This window comes from Caretta caretta, chromosome 15 (genome assembly GCF_965140235.1).
Source record: "Caretta caretta isolate rCarCar2 chromosome 15, rCarCar1.hap1, whole genome shotgun sequence".
NCBI lineage: Eukaryota > Metazoa > Chordata > Testudines > Cheloniidae > Caretta > Caretta caretta.
In genome coordinates, this window is record NC_134220.1 from 27,713,450 (window position 1) to 27,727,159 (window position 13,710).

Consider the following 13,710-nt stretch of genomic DNA (forward strand, 5'->3'; position numbering starts at 1 on the left):
AAAACATCGTTTGGGATCCATTCTGAGGTTTAGCTACTGCAGTTTTCTCAGGCTCCTGTAAAAATGGGCTTTACTCGGTGCATTTTGACATACGTTTGCCAGATTTTCTCTCCCCATGCCGTGGTGAAATGGTGCATAAAGACAGGGTCCTTAATTTCTTGCCAACAGGATCAAAGGTGACGTAGGTCCCAGATTTTACCTTATCTTTGTGGCATTGCATGCTCTGCTGTGGAGAGTGAGCTATTCACAACGGGAAGCGCTTTGCCTGGTAGCAAGTGCTCGTAGAATTGGTGCCTTTCATTGTTACTTGGTGGGAAGTGTCCCCCAGAACATTTGTGTCCCTTCCTCTTGGGTATGAGCCCTGGGAAAACTCCGGGCTCGATCGTATTGTTTTCTAACTGGAGCAAGGCATGCTGGGGAAACCTGGCAGAACTTCTGGGGTCAAGGAAGGTGCTGAATGGGGAGCATGTTGATTCTGTGTCATGTCCTCCCCAGCTACCCAATGCCACCAGAGTGTCTCCACAGGTGTGCTGTGATTTGGGAGGTGACCCTGCATGGCATTTTACCCCTTGCGCCCCAGGAGGATTATCTGGTGTGAAACAAAGCTGACCCATTGCCAGGCAAAATATTTATTGATGTGGCAACCTCCTCCAGGAGCAGGGGGGGGTTGGTTCCCCTTCTGAAGAGGGCTGCATGGGAGGGAGCTATCGGGGGAGGTGGACCTCCTTTGCTGTCCCCAGGTTTAGCGGGGGCGGGGAAGGTGAACCCTCTGTCTGCTTCATGTGGGGGGGATGGAGCAAACCCCACGCCTAATAGAATGAGTTGGCGGGATCTCCTCATGGAAACCTGGTGGACGTTCTCTCTCGCGAAGGAATGTATATGGCTGCTGTTACCGTGGTAGCTGACCTCCTGATGCCCTTGAGGGAGCTGGCACGTGCTCCAGCAAGCAACCGGAGCGGAGACGTGCTGCCCTGTGGCCCTTGGAATGCCCGTGGCTGTAGCGGGGAAGTGTTGCACATACCAGCATGCAAGAAACCAAGGAGAGTAGCACAAAACGCCTGCAGGAGATGAGCTCCGGGAGCGCCTTCCTCTAGCCCACGCCAAGGGAGCAACTGCTCTTGAACATGCGCTACCAAGTCCTAAAGAGCTCCGTCCCCCTGGGTCCCGTCAGGAGAAATGGTCAGAGTTCTGGATGGGGTGAGAAGTGTGCAGCTCCCTAGAACAGCAATGGGAGCTGCATTGCTAAAGCCCCGTGCAACGCTCTGTAAAAGTTGCCCTCAGTCTCTCCAGGCAGCTCTCTGTTCTCCTCCTCTTTTTTTTTCTTTCCAGTTTTACCTGTGATGATGATTTCTCCTTCCTCAGAGAAATCAAAATCTGGAGGCAGCTGGAGCAAAGCACCCACTGAAGCGCTTGGGAACCTGATCTGGGCCTGCAGCCTGAGTTGCTTTAGGAGTGCAAGTGGATATTATTCAATATACGGAAGTGCCCTGTATTATTGTGGGAGCAACAGTGGTCCCCTATATTTACCTAACACTTTCTGTTATAGACATTCATTTTTTGGAGAGTGCTATGGCTTGAAGCGTGAACATGAAATTTAGCAGGGGGCTTGTCTTGGAGTCAGGGAGGTGCCTTTCGCCATCCCCCATGAAAATCCAGCCAGATTTGGACTGCATAAAATATGCAGCAATTGTATTTAGAAAGTGTAGTAGGGTTGAGGCCCATTAACACTGAGGCTACTTGATAGCTCTCTGACAATGCAAAGATGCCTTAAAGTGGGCATAAAAGCTCCTTCACGCTGCCAGAGCAGTAGGAAGGAGTCTTAGTGTAAATGACAATCAGGCCCTCCAGCCTTATCTCAAAGCACTTACAAAAGTGGGAAAGTTGCATTATCCCCGTTTTACAAATGGGGAAACTGAGGCACAGAGCGGCGGTATCTAAGGTTGCACAGCACATCAGTGGCAGTGCTGGGGATAGAACTCAGGTCTCCAGATTCCCACTCGCATTCCCTCTCTGCTGCTTTGTCAGGTAAAGTCAAAGCATTTCCTCCATACCCTTTCCAAACATCTTTCTATAAACTCATTTTGGGTGGAGAGAGCAAGGTTTTTTTAGGAAAACTGATGGATTGGGACTATAGCAAGATGTTTTCAAAAGGAGAAACAATTTACAATAATTAGAAATTTATAAAATATCTTTAAACATGGCAGGAAAAGGGATAAGAAAACACTTGCTGCAGTGTAATCAGTTATTAGCAGCTGATCAGTTATCTCCGTGGATAGCTGCTGCTGGTACATGAGGCCCGTAATAATAGGACTCTTGATTAACTAATTTGAATATCTTTTGAGCACAAATTCCGAATTCTCTTTTTTCTCCATTGTAACGGATCCGTACATCTGCGAGATAAACACGGAATGAATATGGTAATGAATATTATTCTGTAAATGCAGCCCTTGAACACTCCCATCATCATTACAGCTCTGTTGTTGGGAGCCGCTGTAATAGATCTAATAATAAAGAGGGCTAAATAATGTGAGGAATCTGTGATGGGACGACCCGAGGTGTGGCATTCCAGGCAGAGAGAGCAGCCTATAGCTTAGGAAGCTGAATAATATGTCATCCAGAGGAATGGGAAACATGGCCATAATTCATGGGAGCGGCCAGCTGTGTACATGGAAGTGAGATTGTAGGGTCTGATCTATTTGCAGGAACATTGTGTTGAGGCCGGTGGGTCCTTCAGATGTGATGCCGTCAGTGGAATTGATGATTTTGTACAGGGATCCTGGGTGGAAATCAAACTGACATGTTATCCCATTGCCCAAACCTAACCAAAGGCACCCATCTCCGCTAAGGACTGGGGGTACCGCTGTTTTAACTCCCTCTGACTCCAGTGAGCACTGGGTTGGGCCTCACTATAACCTTTCGGGTAGAGGTGCTCCCCTTTTAGACGGCATCATCCAAGGAGCCTGATTCCATGCTGGGTTGCGTCTTGTCGTCCCTGACACCCACGCAGAGTGGATGTCGAACGCTGCCCGATTGGAATGGCAGTGCCTTGGGCTCACTCTGCAAGGGTGTAATTGCTACACAAAGCAGCCAGCTGCTGAAGCCTGGTGTACTCTGCCTGGTGTTTTGACCTCCCAATGTGCCTGCAGTATAAAGAAGAGCAGGGCAGCAAAACATGAGGGCCTGCAAAATACTTAATGACTGTTTTACAGTGTGTGAGCTGTGGCAGCCAACTGTACGTTCGTCCGTTTCTGTGGGGCGCCATAACACCAGAGTCCCCCGGAGGCGGCTATCTGTATAATACGTTAGATAGCATTGCTTGATATTTTTGAAACACTGGCTTTTCATATCTCCTCTGGAATGGAAATCTAACCCATGTCTCAAATCTCAGCCCTCTTAGAGATCCCATTTCAGCCGTTTTGATAAAGCACTGTAAACCTAGATTCCATTTTAGATTGTAAGATCATATCGCTTACGTTTCAGCACAGTTTGAGCTAAGATTATTTGTTTCACAGGGTTCTGAATGAACAGGCACATCATGGCCTGCGGATTCTTTTCACCGGACGAGACAAATCTGTAGATTGGCCTGAGCTGATAGGTGGCAGGGCCTGGCGAAAGTTACCGATAGCAAATGCACCGTAGGAATTAAGAAGCTGCTATACTTTTTTCAAGGACTCTGATTCTTGTTGCATTTCTGTTTTGCTTAAATGTGGGAGGTGGGATACAAAATGAACGTGGCAAATCTTCAGCAAGAAAGGCCAGGTTTTAATTCCTGGTTAACTGGTGTAAATCTGGAATAACTCCACTGAAATCATTGGATGGGGAAGAGATCAGAATTTGGACCACATACGCTTAATTCACTTTATAAAGCACAACCTGGAAAGTGACATCAGGTGAATAAGGGGAAATGAAATCTATTCTCAGTTATGCCCATTGGAGCCAACTGGATTTCATGAGTACGACTGATAGCAGAATTAGGCCCAAAAAACTCTTCATTTTATCTGACAGACATGAACCACTCCCTACTCTACCTGTGAAATGAAGTCTGTTTCTACTGCTGCTGTTTTTTCCCCTTGTGCTTGGTTCCTGGTCCTTCGTTCCAGCCGTGAGTGAATTCATCAGCTGTGGAGTGACTCCTGCTGCCTGATATTTATTCAGGTCCTGAAATAATAGTAGATTCACATTCAAATAATTCTCAGTGGTCCCCAAAATATTAGAATTCATGCCATGTCTGAAAAGCGAGAACGTTTGAAAGCGAGAGTCCCAGAGCAGCTTATATTTATGAATCCTGGTTTTCTCACCATCATAATTTCCCCCTCTCTTCTCTTGCGCTCATGTACCTGCTCCCCACTGCCTTCTTCTGATGTGCCCAATGTCTTTCCTTTGGCTGGATTGAGCCGCTTGCCAGCACAGCTCCCTGCTCAGCCAATACATGGTGCCTTAGTGGGGTACAGCACATGGTTGATTTTCCCTCTTCCCCAGGGGACTGGGTATGACACTGGTCTTCAGTGTTTGTGGGCTGGTGGAGAAGGGGCTTGAGGTCTCCATTTTTACCTTGATGATGGGCATCTACCCTAGAACACAAGCAAAGTTAATTATGGGGTGTATCAAAATAAGAGTACGCGGTTGTGAGACAGAAGCCTTTTCGTAATGCCTGTAATGTGGCTTTTGAAGGAGAGGAAATGGCTTGTATGGACTAGCAAAGGGCATCAGTTCTGTCAATGGCAAGATCCCATAGGCTTCTGCAGGAGTAGGATGGGCACCGAAAACCACCAGGTTTAGTTTTATCTGAAACTTTAAAAGTCACAGTTTGGTGGTTTGGTCCCAGATTAGAGCCTTCTGATCTAGCTCCCCCTGAAGTGAGCGAGAGCCTTTGCGTTGACCTGAGTGAAGCTGCACCTGGCCCTGCCGCCGTAACTGGAGCACCAATCCCACCACCTGTGAAATGAGTTGGAGTTCTAAGACATCACAGCCTTTAGTGCTCTGGAAGCTGTCCCTCGTGCTTGGTGGCTTTGATTTCTTACTGCTGCTAAAGGGCAATAAACAGAGTTCAGCTAGACATGTGCAGAGGCAGTTCATTGCATTTTGTGGAGGATTTTGATAGTTCAAAATTTGGTTGCATTCCTATTTCTAAAGAAAACCCAGTGTTTTGAAAGTCAGATCTTAAAAGCCGTGGGCTCCCCACTCCAAGCCTGCCGGGCTGCCCTAGACTCTGGAGAACCTGTGCCAGCCAGGATAGGTGGAGTGCTGGAGAAGCAAGGGGGAATGGTGGAGTGGAGCTGTGTTATGTCGATTCTCTGCTACTGTAAATTTAGAGCAGTCTCATGGCTGTTCTAACTAATGTTCCCTGACAACCCATGCTGATCAAAGATGTAGGAGAGAACAGAGCCGTGTCTAAGTTCTTTTGATTGCACGGGGACTCGTTTCTAGTTGGTGCTTTCACTCTTAAAAACATGGGAGGGAAAAGAAACAGGTTTGTCTGTAAAAATAACAAAGTAAATCTGTGCCCCCTAACTGAAATGAACCCCCCATCTGGTTGTGTCGGTCAGTTGTCTGTCCTTGAATTCAGTTGGTTCAGCTGGTTAGCATTGTTATTTACGTACCTCGGCTTATCACTTTTATTTCCTGCTAGTAGAAAGGAAGTCCTCGTGGTGGTGGGTACAGTTTATAGGTAATTCAACGCAGCTTGGTGGGGATTTAAACATTAGTATTGATGCTAAAGTTTTTAATAAAATATAGGTAGAGAGAGGGGTATTGATTCTTAAAGTTTTTTTCTTTTTATTGTAGCAGAGAAGGGTTGATGTATTGGCTAATATGAAATAAGAATGTCCTATGCTAGTACATGAGACTGCAAATGAGGACAGATATGCTATCAGGAAAACGTTTCTGGAATTGATCATTTGCAGCTTTCTAGAGTGGGGTGATGCGCATAGGCAAAAGGACAATGGACCCAGGATAAGAATTGGTAAGATCCCAGACAAGGAATGTAGCACAGAAGTTTCAGATCATGGCATATTAATTTCTGCAGTTTAAAGGGTATTTTTTGATTCAGTTAGTGACTCCACCTTTCTGGAAGCCAGTAACTGACTGTCACAAGCGTGGGAACAGCAGGTTTGTGTGGGACAGAGCTGAATTTGGATCATAGCTAAGGGATGTTGCGAGCTGGGATTGGAGGGCAAAAACAAGTGGTATTTCTCATCTGTTTTTAAAGTGGAATTTTTGAATGGAAGAAACTCAATTGACCATGCTGCTTGCCTCCTGTGAAATGAGATGACTGGCCACAAAGTAATGGTCCAATCCAGTCTAGTTACAAGGGCACGGTTTGGTCCCTAGACATGCTACAACTCCAGCCTGCTTCCATTGCTTACAGGACCTAGCCACGTCCTTGGGCTGTACACTGGGCACTTGGGCTGCCCAAAGTTTTGGGCTGCTAGTGACTTTCTGTGTGGCCCTGCGTAAGTAACTTCACCTTGAGGGATTGGGCCCTTATACAGCCCCCTCCATGCTCAACGCACAGCACGAGCCAAACCTGTCTTCCAGACATCCGTGGAGACGGACATCCCAAGTGCCTTGCCCCCTACGAAACTCCCACAATTCTCTCTGTGGCCCCAGCAGCCAATACAGTGTGAGACAGTGGCCGGGGTTTTCCCAGAATGCACTGCTGCAAGCATGCAGCTGTATGCTGCAAGCATACAGCTCTACATGCCAGACACGAGTTTGTGCTTCTGGGTGAAATGCTGCCATCTGGACACGCTGAAAAAATGTTGGCTTGTAGCTGTTCTTTCTGGAGCCTGTCAAACCCTGGTTATGCTAACGGGGTTCTGTTTGCAGGAGGGCCTCTAAACAATGGGACTAGACTGTGGACATGTCACACTGGGCCAAACATAGGAGTTACACCTGGAATGAGTTTGTGTTACCGGCCAGAGAGTGGCTCTGTGGCCAGTTGTGTTTGGCAGCTCAGCTGTCAGCAAAAGCAGGTGGCTGAGAGGTGGATCAGAAGTGCTTGGGGCATTTGAAACTCAGAGGCATATTTTGCAGCCCCTCTCTAATCATTGTGTATGGTACCAGTGCACTCCCCTCGCTGCTGGGGTGCAGAACGCTGGTAGCACTCTCCTGTACTGCTCAATATCCTCATTTCCCTTTGGGGATGGGGGGCCTCCCTGTGATCATGGGACCTGCAGATAACCCCCAGCCTGACCTTGTGTTAATTCAGCTTGCTGTGTGGCTCCCCTTTTCCAACATAGTGTTGCCTTGAGGCTAACACATATGCAAATTAAATAGCCAGCAAATACCAAGGGCCACTACCTTCCACCTCATGGTCAGGAAGGCCCCCTTTCAGCAAAGCTCTTAAGAACACACTTAAAATCTAAGCGTGTGCTTACCTTGTATTGAAGTCAGTGGAATGGAAGCACATCCTTAAAGTTCTGTGGATGCTGAGTCCGGGCCTCCTGTCTGAACACAGAGGGTGCAGCATGCTCCCAGGGCAGAGGTGCCTGGGGTCAGACGACTCTGCGAGGCCGGGGAGGAAGGGGTTCGTCGTGTGACATAGCAGCCTGTCTCCTGGGATTCATAGAACCTCGCGCCCAGTTCTCCGAAGGGCAGGGCTGACTCTGGACGGGCAGTCCAGGCCAAGCGGAAGCTCCGTGATTCTGATGTCAATTTATATGTGCTCAGCTCAGCTTGTTAGACGTGTGATTGGCTTCCTTTCCCATCCAGAGGTCTCGCTTTTCTGTTGGCATGGCCAGAAAGCACAGGCCAGTACTACATTTTGCTGCCAATGGGGAGGCTCCAGTTTGGAAGTGGGGCCGATCAGGCAGAGAATTGGTGCTTAGCAGAACTAAAGGGACGTACTTAACTGTGGCAAAGGGCCTCTGGTTTCATGTCAAGCTGTATTGTGGAGGTGGCTGCGTTTCAGTGGTGGAGGAAGTGATTCCTCTCTCGCTGTTCGTACAGTCTGATAGGAAAGCTTGTAAAACACCTGGGGATGACAGGCAGTGCATGCCACACGTGAGATTGTTGGAGTTACAGTGAGCATCTCAGTTTGAGGAACAGCTGTTCTGCTGCCTGTTTATCCTCGCTACAGACTCATCCCCAGTACCTAACACCCCCACCACACACGCGGCCCCCACTGAGACGCTGGCAGCTCTGCATGTGGTGCCAGCAACACGTATGCTGGTACCCGATCTGAGAGGTCACTCTGACAGCCAGCAAACGGAAGGATTCTGGCTGGAGCATTTAGGTTTGGCTCTGGCCTTTCCCAGGTTTTTTATCTCAGGGCCTGTCTGGCTGTTCTGTTCTTATTTATAATCTTTTTCCTAAACTGTTTGGAAATGTTACTGTGCACAAAACAAAACCCACCAGGCAGTGCTTGTGTTAGGAGGCTAGTACTGTATTTACTGTTTTTTAGCTTTTATTAAGTTATTAAACAAGGGAGTGCAAGAAACAACCGTGGCTGTGATTTATTGGCTAATGATTACACCGAAGCCTTTGACTGACTACTGTATGTCATGGAAAGCCCTGGACAAGTCTACGAGAAATGGGTTTCCATGTACATTTCATCATTTCACTCTTTGATCTCTGTCATGGCTAAAAGTGACAGTTAGAACAAGACACTCAACAAAACGGCTCAAAATTAAACACAGGAGCTTGTCACTCTCTGGCTTTGCTTCCATGCATTGGCACAGCTTTTACGCTAGTACCCATTGCTCTCGATTTACTCTGGTGTAACTGAGAACAGGATTGTGTTTCCGGAGAGCTTGGATCTCTCTGGTTGCTTTCCAATACCAGATCTTTCCGTTTGTTAGAAACACAGGCTGCCACTGTACCATCGTGAAACCAGCAATAAAACCTGCTTCACAACCAGTATTCCTGTAACACACCAAAAGGCCGTTAAAAAGATGCTGACTGCCATTTTTCACTCCCTGTTTCTCTGTATACACACAGGATTTAGTTTTATCTGCTTTCTCTCCAATATTTTTTATATAACAGTGAAATATTTATATTGTCCAATAAAAGGCAGTAAGCTTGCAATCTCTCTCAAATTCATTTGAGACCAAGAGAGCTTCATTGTATGAATTTCACACCCAGCAGTGACCCCTGATAATTGACTCCATACATCTTTAGCATCAGAAATTTACATAATATGTAGGAAATGATTGATCGCTTCTGTAACCCAGCCTGTCTAACATCCCGTCTACCGTGCGCCCGTGTGCACCGCAATCCGTCTTGTGCACGGCAATCTGTCTTGTTCTGCCCTGTTTCACAAACCTGGCAGGCCCTCTTTCTCTGTGTCCCCTTCCCGCTGCAGCAGCACCCGCAGTGTCAGCCATTTCCCTTTCTGTCTCACGTGGACGGATCCGTTCCCTGCACCACATGCAGGAACAAGGAGAGGCTTGCAAAGAGGCGTAGGACTGTGAGGAGGGCGATTGAGGGCCACACGCTGCTCTCAGTGACGCTGGAATTGGGAATGACTCCACTGACATTGGGGCAGTTACTCTGCATTTACACTGGGGTCAGTGAGCAGAGTTTGCGTCCTGGGTTCTATTCCCAGTTTGTGCTGTGTGATCTCTGGCGCTCTGGGCCTAATTCCTCCTGGTGCTGTGGCCCCTTCCCATGAGCTCTGGCAGATTTGTCTCCAGGGACGGTTGACGTAATGGCTGTATGCTGTCCCTGGCGCAGAGTTGTGTTGGAGACATTCCCAGGGGAACGTCAGATGCATGATTTTTTGGTGGCCTGACTCATTACTGTTTAACATTGGAGACCTGCCGTGCTGAGGAAAGTCCTGCACTGCCTAACCCAAAGAGAGAGTTAAGAGTCAGAGAAGCATATCGGAGCAGTCACTGCGAGAGCACTGACCTGACCTGCTTCTCTTTGAATGGGTGAATGCTCGGTGACTCGACTGCACATCACATCCCCTACAGGGCAGGTAACTATTGAGAAGTTTTCACATCTGTGCAGGGCTGTTGTAGAGAGGACGATGGTGATCAGTTGCTCTCCATGTCCACAGAAGGCCAGACAAGAAGTGATGAGCTTAATGTGCAGCAAGGGCGATTTAGGTTGGATCTTTGGGGAAATCTTCTAACTATAAGGAGAGTTAAGCTCTGGAACAGGCTTGGAATCTCCGTCACTGGAGGTTTTTAAGAACCGATTGGGCAAACATCTGTCAGGGATGATCTCAACTTCCTTGGCCCTGCCTTAGCACAAAGAGCTGGACTCATTGACCGCTCAGTGTCCCTTCCATTCCTACATTTGTATGGTTCTGTTGTTCACCCCATTTCACAGACTGAGTAGCTGAGGCCCAAAGGTTAGTCTCCTGCCCAAGACCCAAGCAACTCACTGGCAGAAGTGGGGATACAAACAGGAGGCCCAACTCCTCATCCATAGCTCTAGCTGCTAGACTGGACACCCTCTTTAAAATGTTAGGTTAAGATGGCCTCCCATCTCAGGGTTCAAGGAGTGCAGCAGTCCAGCCTCCGGTGCTTCATATCAGTGCTTACCTGGGGCGTTTTCATCCCTATGTCAGGATGGAAATGCTGTGGCAGCAGGTTTCCTCATGGGATTTCCAGAACTTCCTGGTTCAGTTGTGGGAGGATATACCAACTGATCATTATCTTGTTGCTTCTCTGACCAACCTGGACAGGCGATATGGGGCTTATATGACGTGAGTTTATGCGCACATGAGAAATGGATGTATCAATAAAAAGTTTATGGGATTTTTTTTTTCCAGTTCCTCAAAGGGTTGAATTCAGGTGGGGCTTGGAGTCAAGTTTCCCTGTTGGATCAGTGCTTTTTGGAACTGAAGTCATGGGCACGTCTCCACGGCCCCTGCCCCCATCAGAAGTCAGTGGCAAAAGCTTCTGTGGAGGTAAAGAAGAGCAGGACGGAGCTTGTAGTTTCAGCTCTGCTTGTTGGGCTCCCTAGCAGATGTCGCGGTTACTGTGGGGTGTCTGTTCTCGGAAACTCAAATCTCTTCCCAAGTTGTCCCCTTGTTGGCGTATGGCTTGAGGACGTAGACCATCTGACCCCGTGGACGCTGTTGTGTTAGTGGAAAGTGGGATGTTTATTATTCAGAGCGGGCTGCTCGGAGGCTCCCGCATGTCTGTGTCTGATGTGCCGTTAATCGGAGGAGCCTGTCAAAATGGAAGGGTTGGCATAAATGACAGGGTTTGTGTAAGCGTGTCCCCCATAAGATCAGATGGGGGCTGGGCGGGAGGTGACAGTGCTGCATATTCAGGCTGGCAGAGGGGTTCACTTTGTGATAGAATCGGCTGCTTGCTGAGTGGTCTCTTGTCTGAATTCTGGCCTTATACAGGGAAGCCCAGCCTTGGCCGGAATTTGATACATGTCCCCAGCCGAATGCTGATGCAGTTAATGGCTGTTATCTCAACCCATGCCTCCTAGTTACACACACAGACATTCAGTAACTGGTTGACCATGAGATTGGAAACTAGCCAGCCCCTTGCCCTGCAGCCGTCCCGCGGCCTTCGCGTGGGTAGGTTATCGCTTTCCGCAGCACAAGTTTACTTTACTTTAAACACTTTTGCAGAGGTGAAAGCGAGCTGGTGCACCGTACTGGGGCTGGCTTTCCCAGACGGCAATTTCAAGCCCTGGGGTAGCTGCGGTGGGGATTTAAAGGGCCCCGGAGCTCCAGCCCCCGCTACTGCCCTGGCCCTTTAAATACCCCGCTGCGGTAACGGCGGCTGGAGCCCTGGGGCCCTTTAAATCCCCGACGGAGCCCGGCTGCTGCTACCCCAGGGCTTGGGCAGCAGGGCTCAGGCGGGGATTTAAAGGGCTCAGGGCTCCGGCAGCCGCTACCCACAGCGGAGCCCCAGGCCCTTTAAAGCTCTGCCAGAGCCCCAGGGTAGCAGTGGCAGCCGGGAGCCCCCAGGGCTCCTTGGTGATTTAAAGGGCCCGGGGCTCTGCTGCGGTAGCGGCAGCTGGATTCCTGGGCCCTTTAAATCACCCCCAAGCCCTGGGTTCCCAGCCGCCATTACCGCAGCTGAAGCCCTGGCCCTTTAAATCAAGATTTAAAGGGCCTGGGGATTTAAGGCCACGCCCCCTGCTCAGGGCTCTGGCGTACCAGTAAGTCCTCTAACTTACTTTCACCCCTGCACTTCCGTCTCCTGAGCCCCTCGCCCACGTGACAGCAGCAGGGGGGGTGTGGCTGTCCAGGAGGGCCCTGGTGGGACTCGAAGAAGGCCTCAATTGATGTCATTCCCTGTCAGAGGGCAGGGCAGAGTGCTGGTGAACAGCTGAGCAGTCCCCGGAGTTAATTCAGTTGTGCTCAGTGAGGTTATTTCTGCTCCGGACGGTGGAGCCACGGTACTTCTCACGGGTGACACTGCTGCTCAGGCTCCTCGGCCACACCGATCCCCGGGGGGGTCCCGAGCACCAGGGAGGCCCATTGCCAGGTACTAGAGCTTGTGCGTGAGGGTGTATTTCTCCAGCAGGGCTGTGGGTGGGGAGCTCTGCAGAACCTTATCAGGGGGATAGAATAGTAAAACCTACACACCACGCTGCAGCTGAGGATCCACGATTTATAGATGGGGAAGCTGAGGCTCAGAAAGGTTACAGGATGTGTTCAAGGCTCCACAGTGAGTCAGTGGCACAGCTAGGACTAGAAACCTGGTCTCCTGGTTCCCAGGCAGGTTCCCTGTGTACTGCACCACATGGTCTCTATAGAGTCTTTCCTCCCCAGACCTGCTGGAACCTAACTTGGCAACCCCTCCGAGACCTTATTTCCAGGATCTGGAGCAGCAGCCATAGTTCCTCCATGCTTCCAGTGTGCATAGGCGTGGGCTGCTGGCTGCACCTAGGTCTCGTGGCCACTCGGTGTGATTATAACACCTGTAGGTTAATGAGGGCCTACTGTAGCGTTTTCTTTTCCAAGCAGTGAACTGCAGCTTCAGTCCCACCTGCTGGGCAGAGCAGGCTGCATGTACAGTTCATCCTACTGGGACATTTCCCTCTTAAGGCAGCTCTGGGAGATGGAGGAACAATCTGAGACTAACGCGGGTACATTCTGACCCTCTGACACCAGCGCTTCAGCCTCCGATTTATCCAAAAGCAATTAATAGAATCTTTCTCCTCTTACATTTTACAGTTTGCGTCTCTTCCCTTAGACTGAAGGGTGGTAATTAGAATCTGCGTTAACAGATAAATTCTAATGAGGTTTTGATGGCTGGAATATATGCTCTTACTGTATTCCTGTATCAGACAAAGGCCTCTACGTTTTGCCATGTTTTATGGCACTGGTATAAATTTTTACTGGTCTAACCTGATAGGAGTCTGACAATTACTGTGTATTTCATTATTTGGGGGTGGGGAGAGAAATACCGGAAGAGAGGAAGTGAGATGTAGTGGTTAGAGCTTGGGACAGAATAATGGAAAACCTGGGTGGTGTCTGCCTGGATAAGACACTTAATTGTGAAATGGGGATATTGCTAGTTCTGTAAAGTGCTTTGGGATCTGGGTGGAAAGTGCACAGTGTTGTTTCAACATAATCATCACCATATTTCATTATCGGGAGTCCGGCCTTTCCAGTTGGAAGCATTGAGCTGGGCATGCCACCTATACGGGTATAAATGAGTATAAATGTGACGGCTACTCCCACTGATTCCTTTAGCGCCTATATATATTACTTTCCTCCAGACATATTTCCAGCATGTACTTGCGGGTTTGTAATAAGTGTGAACGCGTCTGTCAGTTACGGCG

The 13,710-nt window shown here is 48.9% G+C and overlaps 1 protein-coding gene across 7 annotated transcripts in view; it reads left to right on the forward strand.

Moving 5' to 3' along the window:
- Positions 1-13,710, forward strand: part of CUX2 (cut like homeobox 2) — a 228,844-nt gene that overhangs the window by 120,013 nt on the left and 95,121 nt on the right. The gene's annotated exons all lie outside the window — the stretch shown is intronic.